Source organism: Akebia trifoliata, chromosome 9 (genome assembly GCF_017979445.1).
Source record: "Akebia trifoliata isolate Shusen 1 chromosome 9, ASM1797944v1, whole genome shotgun sequence".
Classification (NCBI taxonomy): domain Eukaryota; kingdom Viridiplantae; phylum Streptophyta; class Magnoliopsida; order Ranunculales; family Lardizabalaceae; genus Akebia; species Akebia trifoliata.
Genome location: NC_141383.1, coordinates 9,318,374 through 9,336,792, shown reverse-complemented (window position 1 = coordinate 9,336,792; position 18,419 = coordinate 9,318,374). Strand labels below are relative to the sequence as shown.

The 18,419-nt window shown below is 37.5% G+C and overlaps 1 protein-coding gene across 1 annotated transcript in view; it reads left to right on the top strand.

Annotated features, from left to right (window-relative positions):
• LOC147394255 (alpha-dioxygenase 2-like) overlaps window positions 1–18,419 on the top strand; it is a 67,594-nt gene that overhangs the window by 18,204 nt on the left and 30,971 nt on the right. The gene's annotated exons all lie outside the window — the stretch shown is intronic.

Below are 18,419 nucleotides of genomic sequence, written 5' to 3'. Positions count from 1 at the left end.
GGCTCTCTGAATTCTGCTGGTCCATCTGGATACCCTAAGGTGTGCTTGTTCCAAGCTTTCTCAATGAGGTGTACTAACTTTTCAGTCAAAGGCTCGGGGGGAAAGAAAGCTTTGTGCTGAGGTAAGGATAACTCTGTAGGTACATCGTATTGTTCTGGGATCATATTAGGATGGTAAAAAGATGTTTCTTCTAAACCAATTAGACGGACATAGTAGGATCCTTTGGTTCCTAGAACAGGGGGATCAGTCATCCATTAGGGGCACCTAAAATCAATATGATAGGCGAGGCGAGAGTCTAACCACTTGCTCCAAGCTTTGACTGAGTTGTGACGCACTAACAGGTTTCTCTTGGAAAAATGTTCTGGCCCATATTCGAGGTTTGAAGGAACCTCTACGATTTTGAGACGGTCACAAAGCCACATATAGAGTAAGTAGGGGATTCCTTTGAAGCTTTTCCGCTCACCATTTTTTATGGCATCTAACCCTGAGAAGGTTTCAGCTAAGATTAGAGGTACTGGGTTGGCTTTCTTGAGAGCTGAGAGGCTATATCTATGAAGGATTCAGGGATAGTTTGGCCATCACTATTGGAGGTTAGTATGTATTGGGCTAGAATTCCTAGGCACAATCGATAGTCTCTAGTGGCTCGTCAGGGTTCGGGTTTTACATTGATAGGGTGATTACGGGAGCGATACGGGCCCAGTAACGGTACTAAGTTCAATCTCCCGTCATTGACTAAGACTTTGGCTTCTTCCTTGGAAATGTTTAGCCCTGTGGCGAGTTCACCAGAATATCCGATCTTCAATGAGGGCTTGACTAGGGGACCTGAAGTGGATATCCTCATGATACCGCAATAATCCTCGTGAGTAGGGCATAAATGCATGTACCCCATATGGAATATGTGAAGATAGGGGTTCCATCGCTTAGCCATAGCATGTAAGAGGTTCCAGTCTATCTCAAACTCATGGAAGTAAAGAGCACTCCTCAACATGAATCTCCCAAAATTGATCTTCTCTACAGGGTGCATTCCTATGACGGTTGTTTTGACTAACTGATCGATTGGGTTGTCGCCGGCGGCTAACATCCTGGTTGACACAACAGGGGATTTTAGTACTCTTCCAATGGTCCATGTAAAAGATCAATTTATTTTCTTTTGGAAAATTTTATTCTTATGGAAAATATTTTCTGGAAAATGTTTCTTCTAAAGAACACTTCTTTTGGAAAATAATCTTTTCTGAAAAATATTTTCTTTTTCTTCTTTGAAAATTCGATTTCCATTTTGATTTAACTGGCCCAGTCCATCCTGATTGTTGGATCGAGGTGGACTGGGTCATTATTGTAAAAGAATGGGTTTATTATTGGGTTGGTGTACCCATTTTAATTTTTAAAAATAAAATTTCTTTGATCCTTGAGGACAGTCATACACTTTGATCTCATCATTCACATCACTCACATACATTCATCAATCACATGCATTCATTCAATAAATAACCCGGGAACACCCACGATAAGTTCGAGTTGTGACCTACTGGGAAGGTTTCTAGACTCTAAGCTTACAACGTGCAATGCATTTTTATCTGGCCACCCTTGCCCAAGCACACCTATATACCTTTCGATACGTGGTGACTTGGTTCAATATACCGTATAGGTGATAATCTAAAACCTCAATTCACTTCTCTGCAACCAAAAATAGCCAGTTTTATCTGCAGTTGAGAGGTGGCGCACAATGCTGAGCAAGGGCCCACTTAAATACCTCTCGTCTAGAATAGACGTAGTCTATCCCCCTCGTACAGTAGGGTACAGCTGGGCAAGATCTTTCTTAGGCACCGGTTTTGACCAAGAAGTGCAATTGATATACTTAGATTACCTTTTATACCTACGGGTATGAGTCAAGAGTTGTAGCTTTCATAAATGGTTTGGCATCCCAAGAGGGGACCGACCACGTACTAGTACTACGTTGGCAATCGGGACATGTGACTGTGTGGCTTACAATAGGTCAAAGGCTCAGGTCGCTCCAGCCTGGGTGCATCAACATACTTCTCAGAATCACCTGATCAGATGGTATTGATGCCCCCAATTTGATATACCTTAAGGTACGTGACTGGAGTTGTGGGTTTCATGAATGACGTCGCATCTCCGAAGAGACCGGGCCACGCACTAGTGCCACGTTGGCTAAATGGGACGTGTAAGTGCTCAAAACAGTAAACGTGCATGTGGTGTGTGCAAAACAGGGTGGGGTGTGCCCGGGGCCTTTTTTCAAACAAATGGGCCCATGGGTCCTGATCATACTATCATACATTTAATCAACACCAAAATTATTCAAATCATATGAATATTCAATCAAGATCACATTATTCCAATCACATAAGCACAAAACATTATGATCAACATCAATCATGTATCTCAAGCAAGATTATGGTATGTTCGATAGGCAATCAACATAACCTAACAATATGGTCCGAATCATTGAAATAAGCCCACGGTTCCAAATCTTGCAAAAAAAATTTATATAGTCCAATCAAGATTGTTTTGGGGTGACCCACAATAATTCAAAATTTTAAAGGATATCGAATTGAGGGTATAAATATGATTGATGAGATAAGAAGATGTTTTTATTTTGATTTTTAATTTAAAAAAAAAAAAAAAAAAGTCAAGCCCTATCAAAAGAAGTTTAGAAAGCACAACCAAAAGACAAACATATGTTGCTGTTGGCAACATTTAAAAATTGATTTGCTTTATTATTATTATTTTTTTTAAAAACCTTTTAATCTCTTATTTTTTTTCCCTCTTTTTTTTTTAAAAGAAAAACAAATGAGATCAAGAGTGGAAACCAAACACCGTAGATTTGTCGAGGTCATCGTCGAGATAAAAATCTGAAACAGGGGGTTTGGAAACGTTGGTCCAAATCAGAAAATTTTTTTTTCAAAACAACTTTCTGATTCAAGATAAAAGAATTTTCCTTTTTCGATCTCACCCAACTCAAACCAGATTTTTTATCGCGTTGATTAGGGGCTTCGAATGGGCGGATCGGAACGTAGATATTCTTCGATTCTCATCCTTAAAATCCAATCTTAACGACCTGATTAAAAATTTTCCACCGAAATAATCCAATTAGTCAGTTTTGGTGACGAAGGAATTAAAAACGAAAACTGTTTCTGCCCCATTTTTTGCAGATTGATACTTCAACCGATGAGAGCGCTCGATTACAGCAATCACCCTTTCTCACAAACTAAAATAAAATCGAATTTTAAAAGAAAAAGAGAAGAATAAAGAGCCAACATCTTGATCAGCCACCATTAACGCTCTGTTAGAGCTTGAAACCGAAGAGACATTATTTTTCTAGCTAGGAAAAAAAAAAACCATGGAACAACCTTCTGATGGTTCGAATCTATTAAAAGAAAGAGGGTGAGAAACTGAGCTTCAACCTATCTCCACAGAGATCTTCATGTTCGAACTCGAGATCAGACGCACCAATCTTACAAGAACGGCTGACTGGAAAAAATAGCCATTAAACTGAATAGAAACGTAGAGATGAGGCTTAAAACTGAGTTTAGGCAAGTGATTACTCGAACCGTTCATCTCACGTAGCAGATCGTACTCCCTACCCGATCCTTAATCCATCGTTCTCGTTCGATCAAGGGATAAAGGATGACAGCAAACTCCCATCGTCCAACCTCTAGATCATTCGAGATTCATAGAATCGATGCATGGTTTTAGAACCCTCAAAGAGCAGAGTTCTTGGGTCTGTTGAGACTGACAGAACTGATGGGGACGAAGAGATACATTTTGTTCTCTTAAAAAAATGATTAAAGAATAAGTGAAAAAAAAAATCAAAGAGATTTTCACTATCGGCACCCCATTTATTGCGAAATTAATGGTTTAACAATTAGAATCCGATTTTACTCAAACACCCCAAAAAAACGAATGGGAACTTTATTGTTGCTGTCTCCAACAGTATACCCCAAAAAAAAACTTTGTTATTTTTTATTTATTTTTATTTATTTTTTTTAAAAAGAAAGGTTTAAAGAACAAATCACACATGCTGCCCCAAAAACAGAAAAAAATAAAAAATAATAAAAACTAAAATAAAAAACTTCTCATGCTCAATAATCATTAAAACCATCCCCAAAAAAAAAACCTTTCGAAACCTTATATTATTTTAGGGTCACCCCGAATGATCCTTGATCGGATCATGAAGATTAACGTGTTAAATCAAAATGCTCCTTGTAGAATCAGATAATTAATGATGTACCAACAACAATAAACAAATAATAATAAAAACTAACTAAGAATTAAATAAAATAAACTAGAACAAAACTAGGTCATTGGCAATGCTCCCATACTTGGGGTTTTTCAAGTTTGATCCTCAACGTCCCTAGCAGAGTCGCCACTAAAAATGCCCTCGATCCGCGGGGTGCATGGATCCGCTTTTGACTTTTGAGGTTTGGGAGTCGCCACTTAGTTGTTAAGGTCTAGGAACCAAACTGACTCTAAAAAAGGCAAACTAATCTACGAAAAAGTAACAAGTCCGGGGATCACGTTACGGGGTTGGAAGGTGTTAGGCACCAACCCCGCCCGGCCAAAGCCGGTCTCTACTAACTTCCCAAGTAAATTACATTGCTAAAACCTAGATAAAAATAAAAAACAAAAAATTTATACCTTCTCGATAGCAAGGATTTTGCTCCCTCAGATTTGACAAAAAATCTCCTTGTTCCGTACTCCCTTGCTTCGTTCTGTCTCCGAATTTGATTTCGGATCTCCGAGATCAAGGTATCTCCTTGCTTTTGGATCTAAATTCTTCAAGTTTGTTGCGGATTTGGGAGTGTTTTTGGAGGGCTTTTAGATTTTTTCTAGGCTAAAATTGAATGAGGGATGTTAGGTAAGGAGTTGGGACTCCAAAACTAGGGTTTATGGGGGGCTAGGGGAGCTTCTAGACCTACTTCTCTTAGGGTTTATGATTTGATACGAAAATAGGGTGTGAGCACCTCTATTTATAGATGTTTTTAGGGGTTGATTTGGATAGAGTTAGTGTTTAATTAGAGTTGTGTTTTAGTTAGACTTGTTTTAGGTAGAATTGTGTTTTAATTAGAATTGTTTTAGGTAGAATTGTTTTTAGGTTAAAACTCTATTAGATAGAGTTATTATTTAATTAGAATTCTATTATGAATTTTGGTCTTATTTTTTTGACTTTTAATGTTTGACTTTAGTCTTAATTGATTGACTTTTAATATCTTTATTTCAGTCTTGCTTAATTGACTTTAATTTTGACTTTAGTCTCACTAGATTGACTTTAATACCTTGACTTCAGTCTTGCTTGATTTACTTTTAATTTTGGAGACCCCTCCTCCATTATTTCTTTAATTCTTTGGACCCCCAAATGGAAGGGTCCTTAAGGAAATATCCCACGAACCCTCAACAATTTTACCTGAAAGTCCGATTGATCGATTTTTTTAGTTCCAATTTTTAAATTAATTTCATTAATGTTTCACTTTAATTATTTAATATTTTATTTATTAATTTCGAATTTTTTAATTATGAAAATTGTGAAATTACCGTTTTACCCCCGGAAAGGACTTTTCACGTTTCAAGTCGGTTTTTAATGTTCTAGGATGTTTTAGAATCGATTTTTCATAAGGAATTTAATGAAAATATTAGTTTGTATCATTTATGATATTTTGTGTGTGAAATGGTCATGAACTTTATGAGGGGCATTTTCGTAATTTTATTAAATTTTGTAAAAATTGGCGAAATAATTTATTTGGTTTCGATTTATTATTTTATGTGTTTTAATGAGTTTTCCTAATCGTAATGTAGGTTCTAGGGTTGTTTTGATGTTAGGGGTGTTTTGATAATTTGATCAATTTTTAGTGATTTTTATCGTGAAATTTCTTTTTGATCTGCAAGATGATGATTTCTATGTTTCTGGGATTGTATTTTCTTAACGTAGCGTGATTTCTAAGGTTTTGTCAATTTGAGATACCTCATCTAGATTTCTGAAATATTTCTAGTAACGAAATAAAGCAATGGAATACACATCCTTCATTGGGAATCATTGCAATCGGGTTGACGAGTTGATTAATCAGACGAGTGCAAAAATGGGGTGTCTACAGAATGTTAACGATCACGGCGCCTTTACCAAATGTCGAGGATACAAGTGTTAACTAATCCTTAGCCTCTTTAGAGTCATCCCCAAGATTGAGAATTTTGACTGAGTTATCTTCGTCGTACTTATTGGGCAATTAAAAACTTCCAAATTTTTTGCCATTTACAGTTTACACTTTTGCGGGCCAAGAGTTTTTTATTTTAGTTTGGCCCCTATCGTCAATTACGATTTTCACCATACCCAGTTTCAACATTTTTGCACATCGACACCCTTTTCAAATTTTCATCGTGCCAATAGTTTTGATCTTGCTATAAACTGATTCTTTTACTCATAGCGCCTTTATAGGTTTTCACCGTGCCCCTTCAGTTTATGTTTACTTTGTAAATTTTCACTTTGAACTCCTTCTCGATTTCTTTATACCCCTTGCGGTTTGGTGACTCAAGTTGAGCTGCAAGATCAAATACTCTACTTTTCTAGTGGCGTTCTTTCTTGAGTAACAGATCTGGACTCCCCTCTTTAGTTCTCAAAATGATTTCTCATAGTGCGACGACTCAAGTTGAGCTTCGAAATCAATGACTCTACATTTCAAGCCACTCTTTTTTTCAAATATTCAACTTGACCTCCCCTCTCGAGTTTTTCAATGACTTTGGCTACTTGAAATCCAAAATTAAGTAACAAAATCAAATACACCTTAACGATATTGCTCATGACATGCTTCCACAATAATTAAGTTGCCTTGAACCATTCCCTGATCTGAGAGAACTTTAAGTAGGACAAAACGTAAGCTTAGGCTATGATTGCGAAATGACAAGAAATCTAAATCTAGATTTATTGAGAGGTGGAATGAAAACGAAATTTATTTATTTTTATTCTTAAAATATGATTTATGTCTCCTCTCAACGTCTCATGAATTTTTTTAGGTTGGAGATTTAGGTCGAGCTTAGGATCAAACATTCGAGATTTTTTAACTTTTTATATTTTTTTTATATCTTTAGTCATTCACAATTTATACCATGTGGGCCAGGAGTATACTTTGGTATTTTCTTTTGATTTTAGATTTTTTTTCTTGATAATGGAGATTTGGCCCGGTCTTAGGTTAAAAAATGAATATGATGGCTCAAAAAGGGTTAACTAGGGTGAATAATTGTTCAGGTAGTAGAAAGATGGCCTCTCTTCATTTCAAGGTATGATTTTAGGTGTAATATTTCTTAACAGTGTCAGCATTGATCGGTTGTGGAAAGACTTTCCCATCCATCTCTGTAAGGATTATCGATCCTCCAATCAGTACCTTTTGGACGATGAATGGCCCCTCATAATTTGGATAAAACTTTTCTATTGCATTTTTTGTATCAGTAGAATTTTTTACAAGACTAGGTCTCTTGGTATAAATTCTTGAGGTCGAACCTTCTTGTTATAAGCTTGTGTTATTCTCCATTTGATAAGTTTGACCATAGTAGATTGCTGAAAGGCATTTTTCCTCTATTAAGTTCAACTAATCGAACCGGACTTGGACTCATTTTACTTCATCTAATTCAATTTTTTTCAAGATCCGAAAGGAAAGAACCTCAACCTCAACAAACAAGACTGCTTCCATTCCATAGACCAACTAATAAGGTGTTGCCCCAGTTAAAGTTCGGATTAACATTCTATATGTGTGTAGAGCAAAGGGTAGCATCTCGTGCCAATCCTTGTAAGTGACCACCATTTTCTCAATGATCTTCTTGATATTTTTTTGTAGCTTCAACTGTCCCATTTATCTTTGGTCTGTAAATAATTGAGTTGTGATAGGTGATCTAAAAATCTTTGCACATTTTGGACATGCCTTTGTTTTTGAGATTCTTGGCATAATCGGTTACTATCCCGCTTGGAAGGCCGTACCGATATATGATGTTGTTCTTCACAAACGTCAAGACGTTACCCCTTGTGACAGTGGAACAAGATACGGCTTCTACCCATTTCTTAAAGTAGTCGACGATGACCACATTGAAACGATACCCATTAGAAGTTTGAGGATTGATATGCCCGATAACGTCCATGCCCCATAGTGAGAAAGGTTAAGGAAAAGTCATGTTGTGCAATTCTGAGGGTAGCACATTGATCTTGTTGGCATAGATTTAACACAAATGACACTTCCGAACATGTTGATACCCATCACTCTCCATGGTCATCTAGTAGTAACCTATTCGCATTATCTTCTTTACGAGCATATGTTCATTCATGTGAGGTTCACAAACTCCATTATGTATGGTCTCGATCAAACGTTGAGCTTTTGCTTCTATTACACACCTAAGGATGACCTCATGGTGTGATTTCTTGTTACTCTACTATTCAAGAAAAATTATCCTGCCAATCTCTGAATAGTTTTTCGGTCATTTGCTGTGGCATCGGGTAGGAAAGTTCGATCCTCCAAGAATGACTTGATGTCAGCATACCATGATTTTTTCTCAAGCTCTTCAATTTCTATAGGCAAATAGTATGTTGGCTCATCTTGAATACCATCTCAAGAGGATTGACAATGGTGTTATCGGAGATGCTGACTATTGAAGCAAAAGTGGCTAGTGCATCTGCGAATTGGTTCTTAGCCCTTGGCATATAAGTGAATGAGATTCAGATGAAATTTGAGCTTAAATCCTCAAGATACTCATAATAAGGAACCAACTTTTATTCTCGGGTCTTCCATTCTCTCGTTGTCTAATAAACTACTAGACTTGAGTCTCTAAATACATCTATTTCATCTTTTTCAAGGTCGATTGCTGCTTTCAACCCCACGATACATCTTCATATTCGGCTTCGTTGTTGGAACACTGAAATCTTAGTCTGACTGCAATGGAAATATAAGTTCCATCTAGTTTGATCAGTACTGCCCCAATTTTGTTTTCCTTTTGATTTACTACTCCATCAAAGTACATTTTCTAATTTTTGTCTTTGCCGTCGTCTTCAACTTTGAAAAACAAAATGGTTTCATCAGGAAAATTGTCTTTAGTGGCTTAAGTCGGGTAGAGGGTGCTCTACTAAGTAGTCAGAAATGGCATGTCCTTTCATGACTTTTTGAGTGACACAAGTGATGTCGAACTCAAATAACAATAAATGTTATTTTGTAGTGCGTCATGTTAACGTCAACTTTTCGAAAAGCTACTTCAAGGGGTCCATCCAAGAAATAAGCATAGTCAAGTAACTGAGTTAGTAATGGCATAGTCATTGGGATGCCTGGACGAGGGCACAAAATATCTTTTCGAAAGTTGAATAGTTTACTTCATTACTTGTGAACTTCTTGCTAAGGTAGTAGATTGCTCGTTCTTTTTTACTAGTTTCATCATGTTGTCCTGGTACACAGCCCATGAAGTTTTCTTGCATGGAAAGGTACATCAATAGAGACCAACTCGACGTAGGAGGAACCAAGACTGATAGATTAAGCAAGTATTTCTTGATCTTGTCAAAAATTTCTTGACAATTTTCACTCCATTTTCTCGAGTCATTCTTCTTTAGTAGTTTGAATACTGGCTCACATGTTGGCGTAAGTTGTGAGATGAACTAGTTAATGTATTAAATTCTCCCTAGGAATCCCCTGATCTCTTTATTTGATTTGGGAGGCTCCATATTGAAAATACCCTCGATTTACAGGTTGCGGATCCGTTTTTTCTAGTTTGGGAGTCGCCACCTAGCTATTATGGTCTAGGAACTAAATATTGACTCTAAATAGATAAAAATATTGATCTACAAAAAGAACGGATTCGAGGATCACGATACAGGGTTGGAAGGTTTTAGGCACCAACCTTGCCCGACAAACGTCAGTCTCTACTTTTTCTCAAAAAAAAAAAATAACATTACTAAACAGACCTAAAACTAAATAAATAAAGAAAATTACCTGGTTGATTACGACAACTGGTTCCCTCAGAACTGGTGGAGAGCGTCCTCGTGTGAGTTTTCCAACTTTTTATTCTTCACTAGATCCGCTTCTGATCTCCAAGATGAAGTATCCTCCTCTTAGATCTCAGTATTTTCTATATTTTTTGGAGGGTTTCTAGGTGCTTTTGGAGGGTTTTGAAATTACAGGCTTTGACAATGTATAGACCTAGAGGGGGGTGAATAGGACTAATTAAAAATTCTTCTAAATGTGAACACTTAAGTGTGACTGAATTTTTAATGAATTCGTTCTATTGAAGCTTTTACCAAATTATCCATGGAACAAAAGATTTATGCAAGCAATGATCAATCATGATATACATTCAGATTTGCATGAAGATGAGAAAATTATAGAGAAGTACAAGACACGCAATTTATAGTGGTTCAGCAACTGTGCCTACGTCCACTCCCAAGAGAATCCCAATCGATGGTTCTTTGGTGTTTACTAAAACTGAGATTTTTGGTTCACCTTAAACCGCACATAGAATTTTTCACGGGTTAATTCTACAACCCTAAGATTGAGTGAACCACATCCACTCAAAATGTCTGAGTTTTATACTTCGGGAACTCAGCAATCTTTATCACTTAACATGACCCCGCAACTCAATCAAGTGCTTGATTTTGAAGAGGAAATCAAGTAAACTATTACAAGAGTATTTTGAAATTAAAACAAAATAATCAAACTCACAATTATGATTAATGAGGTGAGTTTGTTATTCTTTGGTTCTTTACTACTTCCTTCATCTATGGCTCCTTACCTAGCTCAATGTTAGAATGTAAATGCTTGAAAGATGAAGTAAGTGAAGCTTGATCAACTCAGATGAAGTAGCTTGATGTGCATGGTTTCGACTTTACCTAACGATTCTTCTTACTTTGTTAAACCTTTTGAAATGTGCTTATTTGCTTGGGTTTGACTCCGAAGTTGTTGATCAAGAAAACAATGAAGCCTAGAACTTTTATTTTATAGAAACTATTCTCAACGGCTTCCTGTTGGTGGTACCTGAATCCCGTCGGTGGCACCGACCAAACTTAACGGTCAAAAATCTTACCGTTGAACACTATCGATAGCACTGTCAGTGGAACCTCCAAGAGTCATCGATGGGATCGATGAGCATTATAACGGTAGAACCGGCAGAACCATGCTTCTACCACCGATAGATGTTTTTTCATTTTGTTCTGGCGGTGGATATCGGTGGGACCGACAAGTTGTTCATTGGTGGAACCGATGATTATTCTATTGGTAGAACCGACAAGTTTAAGCTTCTGCCACCGATAGATGTTTTCCCATTTTATTCTATCAGCGGATGTTGGTGGGACCGATAAGTTGTTCATCGGTGGAACTGACAAGTTTAAGCTTCTGCCACCTATAGATGTTTTCTCATTTTGTTCTGTCGGTGGCTGACGGTGGATACTTCACTCCCGGCAACAGCTTCTGTTTTCCTTGAGATAGAGCTAGTTTTGGGATGACCTTAGAACACTCACAAGATGCTTCGATAATAACTTGTTTTGATGCTCCACGGGTGATGATGTCCCTCGTCCAGAGAAGAATTGTAACATCATGTCCCGATTGGGAGCGATCCAGTCGTGAATCCAAACTCTCTAATTCCAATACTTCACCATTGTGTATTATGTATATGTTGCTTATTTTGATATATAAAATGAAATGCACGTTTAATGTTTCCATTTGATCAATTAGATTTGTATAAAAAGAGAATGTTATAGTGAGTAATATTGATTCATGTAATGTGAGTTTAAAAACGTTTAGTTGCTCATCCCTGGCTATATGTACCAGTTAATCGTAATTTCTTTAGTAAAATTTTGATTATTTTAAAATGATTCAGTATGCTTATTCGTTCACGTTAAGAGGGGTTATTGGCAGAAATTGTTTGTTTCCCTACTGGGTAACCATTGTTACTCACCCTTTCCTTCTTCATTTTTTAGTTTCAAATTTAGAGCTTGGCGAGGCAGGTATAGAGCACGTATGAAGATCATTTGGTTGGTCAGATAGACAACCAGAGTCCATCACCTGGTAAGTACTAGGGCTATACCCCATAGTGGTGTTAGTTTCTCCAGGTAGTCTTATGGATTCTGTCTTGAGTGTTAGGAATTCTGTTAGAGTGAGGAATTTTGTATAATCCTGTATATAATTTTTGTTTTTCTGCACTCTTATCTATCAGACATTATTAGACGTATATAGGCTTCCGCTAGTATTATATTTTGTTTGTTATATACAGGATTGTATGTCGTTTATCAGGTACATGTTGAATCGCCTTGGAATGCTAACATAAACAGAGGAGACCATGCCGAAATTTCGAGGTGCTACCTCGTACCTTGAAATCTGACATGGGGATTTGTGTTAGCGTTCGGCGAGACGCCACACAAATTGACTCAAGTCTTGCTACCGGGACGAAAGTTTCATCAAAGTCAATCCCCTCAATTTGAGAATATCCTTGGGCAACTAGACGAGCTTTATTTCGGACAACTTTGCCTAATTCATCAGATTTGTTCTTGTAAATCCATTTTGTCCTAATGACATTTTTATCAGATGGCCTTGGTATAAGATGCCACACCTGATTTGAAGTAAATTGAAGAAGTTCATCTTGCATGGTTTGGACCCAGTACTCATCATGGAGGGTTTCATTAATATTTTTGGGCTCCAACTTGGATGTGAAGCAGAGATGACTATTCAACGTCTCAAGTTGTCGTCGGGTATTCACTCTGGTATGAAGATCTCCACGGATTTGACTGACGGGATGGTCCTTGACAACAGGTAGTGTTTCTAGAATCTGAGACGTTGGGGATGGTAAGGATGTAAGAGGGAACACTTCCTCATCCTCAACCTCGGCTTCAGAATGACCATTCTTCTTAATGGGTTGATCATCGATCACCACATTTATGGATTCTTGAATGGAGGAGGTCCTCTGATTAAAAACTCGAAAAGTTTGACTGTTCGAAGAGTATCCCAGAAAGATTGCTTGGTCGCTTTTCGAATCAAACCTCCCCAAATATTCCCAATCTCTTAGGATATAACACTTACTACCGAAGACCTTGAAGTGCTTGATACTTGGAGTTTTGTTGTTCCATAATTCATACGCTATTTTGTTTAGGCCTACTCGAAGATATACTCGATTGATGATGTGACAGGCAGTTTTTACATCTTCGGCCCACAGACTTTTGGGAAGATTCTTACTTTGTAGCATGATTGTGGCCATTTCCTGAAGAACGCGTTTCTTTCTCTTAGCAACTCCATTCTGCTGAGGGGCCTTCAGAGTTGAGAATTCATGTCGAATTCCATTTTCATCGCAGAATTGTGTGAATCGACTATCTTCAAATTCTCCACCGTGATCGCTTCTTATTCTACCAACGATAGATTCCTTTTCTGTTTGGATACGCTTCATAATCTTTTTAAATTCATCAAAAGTATCAGATTTTTCTCTTAGAAATGCAACCTAGGTGAATCTAGAGTAATCATCAACGATTACCAAGAAATGTCTCTTTCCACCTAGACTTTGTACTTTAGTGGGACCTATAAGGACCATGTGTAAAAGTGCTAGGGATTTCGAGGTTGTCAGAATGGTTGTCTTTTTGTGGGTACTTCAAATTTGTTCACCAATTTGACACTCCCCACAAACATCTCTTGCTTGTTTTCCCAACTTGGGTAATCCTCTAACTAAGCCTTTTGAGGCAAGTCGAAACATGTTCTTGTAGTGAACATGACCTAGACTTTGATGCCATAACTGGACTTCATCAATTTGAGCCATGCTGCTTACACAAGGGACAGTGGTCTCTCCTGTGTTTTCGATAATATAACAGTTATCAGAAGTTCGAAGACCTCTCATGATAATTTTTCCAGTCGAGGTGGAGATTTCGCAAACTTCATGATTGAAACTCACTTGGTGATCCTTGTCACAGATTTGGGATATGCTAAGAAGGTTATGTTTCAAACCATCTACGCACAATACATTTTCTACTGTAGGCAATCCAAAAGCACTAACAGTTCCTCGTCCAATAATCCTAGCGGTGCTGCCATCACCAAAAGTGACTGACCCTCTGTCAAAATCAACCAAGTGGCTAAATTGACCTCGATCACTCGTCATGTGTCGGGAACAACTGCTATCAAGGTACCATCGCAAAAAATTTCCAGCCTTGAGGGCTGTGTGAATTACAAGGCACTTGTTATCCCTATTTTTGACTTTCCATTGTAAAGTCGTTTTAAGGGGCTGAGGATTACATTTAGGAGGAGACTTCTCCTTAATAGATGAGCTCTTCTTAGGAGACCTACTCTTCTTGGGTGATCTTGAAGGTGATTTCTTCTTCGGATACCTTCTTCCACCTTGATTTTCTCTACTTGATTCAGCAAGTGCTTTAGCTTTTAGGTTCAAGTAGGTAATCTATTTGAAGAGTTCCCCAATATTGTTGTTTTGTTTGGGAGGAGATGGATACTTTACTCCCTTCCATTTTGGAGACTTTTCTTTCTTTGCTTTTTCCACTTTATTTTTTAGTGGATACTTTCCTTCATCATGCTTTTTCTTTTCAACCGATAAAGATTTACCAATAGGGATCTGTGAGGTTGTGTGGTAGATGGTTTTGTACTCGATGCATTCAAATTTCATATGACCTGTTCCACCACAGAAGTTGCATGTGATAACTTTCTTGGAGTTTTTTTTGGTGTTTGATGACTCTCCATGCACAAACATAATAGGATATGAAGGTGATGTAGAAGTATACCTATCATAGCCTATCCCTCCTTTATCTCCATAGGTTTTTTGAACTCCTAGAAGTTTTTGTAACTCCAAGCTTCCTTGAGTGTAGTTACGCTCAAGTCTAGTCTTTTGTTTTTGCAGTTCATTAATGTCAAACTTAAGAGCTTTGTTTTCATCACGAATATTTACTTATTCTAAGTTTTGACGAGCTATTGTGGAATTAGCCATCGAAAGGAGATTCTTGAGTTGTTGAAGATTTTTTATCATCTCATCTTTCTCAATCAAGACTTCTCAGATGCAGAAAACATACTAGACTGTCTTTCTAAAGCTGTTGAGAGTTGGATCTTAATGTATTCTTATCAATGCCTATGGAAAGTTTTTCCTCACAGACTTGCTTATATTGGGCATGCCACTGTTTCTTTTGGAGCTTTTCATGACTATGTTTCTTGGTCAGTTTTACATGACTAACGAACAGTTGGTCAAATGCAAATTAAAGTTCAAGTTCATCGTTATCCTCATCTTCTCCTTCTTCATCAGAAGAAGAAGTGACTAAGGAGTGATTCTGACTTTCAAAATCCAGTTCCCCTTCAATTTCATCCCCATCCGGGATACAAACCATGGTGATTGCCATGAGGATCTAAAGAGTGTCTTGGTCTTCAGTATCTGAAGGAGAACCTAGCTCTTCTTCACCCTCTGACTCATCTGAGTCATCCCATGTGGCCTTAGCAGCCATTATTGTGGCCTTAGTATTAGGTCTAGAGGGACCTTTGGACTTGGGTTTAGTGGGGCACACATTCGAGTAGTGACCACGACCACCACATGTGTAACAGTCAGTATCTTCCCTTGGTTTAGACAAGGTTCTACCTATAGGCGCATGTCTATCTACCGAATGATTACGTTTACTAGTGTTACCAGGTCTTCTTCTTTTGAAGAACTTTTGAAACCTTGAAGCTAATAAGGCTAAGTCTTCCTCATCTGATTCAGTCTCCTTATCTTCTTCAATCAATATCTTCTTATGGTCATGAGAAGAAGATTGAGACCCAATACGAGATGTTCACTTTGACGTGGACTTGGAAGAAGATATTTTTAGGACCTCAGTCTTCCTTTTGAGGAAGGACCTTCGAGATGGAGTTCAAAGGTAGTGAGAGACCGCATAAGTTCCTCAACAGTCATTATTTCCACATCTCGGTATTCCTCAATTGAGGTGATCTTAGAGGCAAATCTCATAGGCAGGGATCTTAGGATTTTTGCACAAATCCTACCTTGAGGGATAGTCTCCCCTACGTAAAACATAGAGTTGCAAATGTCACTCAGACGTGCGTAGAACTCTTAGACAGTTTCGTTTTCCTCCATTTTAATATTTTCAAATTGAGTGTGGAGGAGTTGAAGTTTAGATTTTTTCACTATACTCGTGCCTTCGTGAGCGGCCTCTAGAATTTTCCATCCTTGCTTGACCGACTGACACGTGCATATCCGTTGATACTCATCATCGAAAATGGCACTAGTAATGGCATTAAGAGCCTTGTAATTATTGCTGCTGTCTATTTTATCCTGTTTTGTTCATTTTCTTGATGGTCTCGGAACAGAGGTAGTGACACCATCTACCTCGACGATGCCAACGGGAGGTTTCCAACCTTCCTCAATCATGTCCCACACATCCCCACTTAGGGAGTTGATGTATATCATCATTTTATTTTTTCAGAAGGCATACTTGATACCTTCGAACATAGGTGGACGAGACGAGGACCATTTATCGTATCTAGACATTATGCAAAACCATGGATCACTCACGGTTGTTAGACCTTTCAAAAGTAACCGGCTCTGATACCAATTGAAATTATAGGCTTTGACAATGTATAGACCTAGAGAGGAGGGTGAATAGGACTAATTAAAAATTCTTCTAAATGTGAACACTTAAGTGTGACTGAATTTTTAATGAATTCGTTCTATTGAAGCTTTCACCAAATCATCCATGGAACAAAAGATTTATGCAAGCAATGATCAATCATGATATACATTCAGATTTTCATGAAGATGAGAAAATTAGAGAGAAACACAAGACATGCAATTTATAGTAATTCAGCAACTGTGCCTACGTCCACTCCCAAGAGAACCCCAATCGATGGTTCTTTGGTGTTTACTAAAACTGAGGTTTTTGGTTCACCTTAAACCGTACATAGAATTTTTCACGAGTTAATTCTGCAACCCTAAGATTGAGTGAACCACATCCATTCAAAATGTCTGAGTTTTATACTTCGAGAACTCAGCAACCTTTATCACTTAACTTGAGTCCGCAACTCAATCAAGTGCTTGATTTTAAAGAGGAAATCAAGTAAACTATTACAAGAGTATTTTGAAATTAAAACAAAACAATCAAACTCACAATTATGATGAATGAGGTGAGTTTGTTATTCTTTGATTCTTCACTACTTCCTTCATCTTTGGCTCCTCGCCTAGCTCAATATTAGAATGTAAATGCTTGAAGAATGAAATAAGTGAAGCTTGATCAACTCAGATGAAGTAGCTTGATGTGTATGGTTTCAACTTCACCTAACGATTCTTCTTACTTTGTTAAGCCTTTTGAAATGTGCTTATTTGCTTGGGCTTGACTCCGAAGTTGTTGATCAAGAAAATAATGAAGCCTAAAGCTTCTATTTTATAGAAACTACTCTCAACAACTTCCCGTCGATGGTACCTGAATCCGGTCTGTGGCACCGACCAAACTTAACGGTCGAAAATCTAACTGTTGAACACAATCAGTAGTACTCTCGGTGGAACCTCCAAGAGTCATCGGTGGGATCGATGAGCATTATAACGGTGGAACAGGCAGAACCATGCTTCTGCCACCGATAGATGTTTCCTCATTTTATTCTGGCGGTGGATGTCGGTGGAACCAATAAGTTGTTCATCAGTGGAACTAATGACTATTTAGTGGGTGGAATTGAAAAGTTTAAGCTTCTGCCACCGATAGATGTTTTCTAATTTTGTTATGTTGGTGGTTGACGGTGGATCCTTCACTCCTACCGACAACTTCTATTTTCCTTGAGATAGAACTGGTTTTGGAATGACTTTAGAACACTCACAAGATGCTTTGATAATAACTTGTTCTGATGTTCCACGAGTGACGATGTCCCTTGTCCTTAATTGGTTTTGATATACTATGGATTTGTTGTTGATGTAATGCATATTGATTACAATATCTTCCAGTGGTTACAACATGACAACATACGACTAATTTTGAAATTAACAAAACATGGTACTAATAGGTTTTTGGGTATTTTTTGAGTAAAAACTAGGATTTAGATGTTAGGTAAGGAGTTGGGACTTCAAATTTAGGGTTTTGGGAAAGTTGGGAGGTGTTTATGACCTCTGTTTCTTAGGTTTTATCTTGACCTGCGAGATTAGGTTGTGGAGGCTCCTATTTATAGAGTTTTTTGAGAGCTGTTTAGTTTGACTAGGTTTCTCTCAAATAAGGTGAATTAGGGTTTTCATTCTTATGTACAATGAACGAATATTTTTTTAATTTTTTGGGAGAACCCCCCTAATTATATCAAGTGGGCCATCACTTAAAATTTGGCCTGTGGGCTTAATTAATTGGTTTTAATTATTTAAAACTTTTAATTCAATTTATTAAGATTTCACTTTACGTTAGTTAATGTTTTAATTATTAATTCTAAAATTTTAAATTTTTAGGGTTAAAAAATTATTGTTTT